We start from the raw sequence: 2,250 nt of genomic DNA on the forward strand, positions 1-2,250 counted from the left end.
GTAAAATCCCGATTTCACCTGGAACACTTCTGATATCTAAATATAGGCTTCCAATATACCAATCTTCATGTCTCAACCATTTCGAGACTCCTCGTCATGTCCGTGATCACATCCAGGACACCGAATAACCTTCGGTACATCAAAACTCATAAACTCATAATATAACTGTCATCGAAACTTTAAGCATGCGGACCCTACGGGTTCGAGAACTATGTAGACATGACCGAGACACATTTACGGTCAATAACCAATAGCGGAACCTGGATGCTCATATTGGATCCTACATATTCTACGAAGATCTTTATCTGTCAAACCGCATAACAACATACGTTGTTCCCTTTGTCATCGGTATGTTACTTGCCCGAGATTCGATCGTCGGTATCTCAATACCTAGTTCAATCTCATTACCGGCAAGTCTCTTTACTCGTTATGTAATGCATCATTCCGTAACTAACTCATTAGTTACATTGTTTGCAAGGCTTATAGTGATGTGCATTACCGAGAGGGCCCAGTACCTCTCCGACAATCGGAGTGACAAAAACCTAATTTCGAAATACGCCAACTCAACATGTACCTTTGGAGACACCTGTAGAGCTCCTTTATAATCACCATGTTACGTTGTGACGTTTGGTAGCACACAAAGTGTTCCTCCGGTAAACGGGAGTTGCATAATCTCATAGTTGTAGGAACATGTATAAGTCTTGAAGAAAGCAATAGCAGCATACTAAACGATAAAGTGCTAAGCTAACGGAATGGGGTCATGTCAATCACACCATTCTACTAATGATGTGATCCCGTTAATCAAATGACAACTCATGTCTATGGTTAGGAAACATAACCATCTTTGATTAATGAGCTAGTCAAGTAGAGGCATACTAGTGACATTATGTTTGTCTATGTATTCACACATGTATCATGTTTTCGGTTAATACAATTCTAGCATGAATAATAAACATTGATTAGGATATAAGGAAATAAATAATAACTTTATTATTGCCTCTAGGGCATATTTCCTTCAGGACCACTGTACCGTGTCATAAGCTTTATGGAAGTCAAGCTTCAGAAGGATTGCATGCTCGCACTTTGCGTGGACTTCATGCAGGACTTTGTGGAACACCAACACCCCATCGAGAATGAACTGACCCTGGATGAAGGCGGATTGGTTGGGGTGGGTGATAACCCACAAGTGTAGGGGATCGCAACAGCTTTCGAGGGTAGAGTATTCAGCCAAATTTATTGATTCGACACAAGGGGAGAAAAAGAATATTCTTAAGTATTAGCAGTTGAGTTGTCAATTCAACCACACCAGGATAACTTAGTATCTGCAGCAAAGTATTTAGTAGCAAAGTGGTATGATAGTAATGGTAACAGTGGCAAAAGTAAAGATAATAGTTTTGTAGTGATTTTAACAGTAGCAACGGAAAAGTAAATAAGCGAAACACAAGATGTGAAAAGCTCGTAGGTAATGGATCAGTGATGGATAATTATGTTGGATGCGATTCCTCATGTATTAGCTATAACATAGGGTGACATAGAACTAGCTCCAGTTCATCAATGTAATGTAGGCATGTATTCCGAATATAGTCATACGTGCTTATGAAAAGAACTTGCATGACATCTTTTGTCCTACCCTCTCGTGGCAGCGGGGTCCTAGTGGAAACTAAGGGATATTAAGGCTTCCTTTTAATAGAGTACCGGACCAAAGCATTAACACATAGTGAATACTTGAACTCCTCAAACTACGGTCGTCACTGAGAAGTATCCCGATTATTGTCACTTTGGGGTTGTCGGATCATAACACATAATAGGTGACTATAGACTTGCAACATAGAATCAAGAACTCACATATATTCACGAAAACATAATAGGTTCAGATCTGAAATCATGGCACTCGGGCCCTAGTGACAAGCATTAAGCATATCAAAGTCATAGCAACATCAATCTCAGAACATAGTGGATACTAGCTAGTGATCAAACCCTAACAAAACTAACTTGATTAGATGGTAAATCTGATCCAACCCATCACCGTCCAGCAAGCCTACAATGGAATTACTCACGCACGGCGGTGAGCATCATGAAATTGGTGATGGAGGATGGTTGATGATGACGACGGCGAAGAATCCCCCTCTCCGGAGCCCCAACGGACTCCAGATCAGCCCTCCTGAGAGAGATTTGGGCTTGGCAGTGGCTCTGTATCGTAAAACGCGATGAAACTTTCTCTCTGATTTTTTTCTCCGTGAAACAGAATAT

This window comes from Triticum dicoccoides, chromosome 2B (genome assembly GCF_002162155.2).
Source record: "Triticum dicoccoides isolate Atlit2015 ecotype Zavitan chromosome 2B, WEW_v2.0, whole genome shotgun sequence".
Taxonomy (NCBI): Eukaryota; Viridiplantae; Streptophyta; class Magnoliopsida; order Poales; family Poaceae; genus Triticum; species Triticum dicoccoides.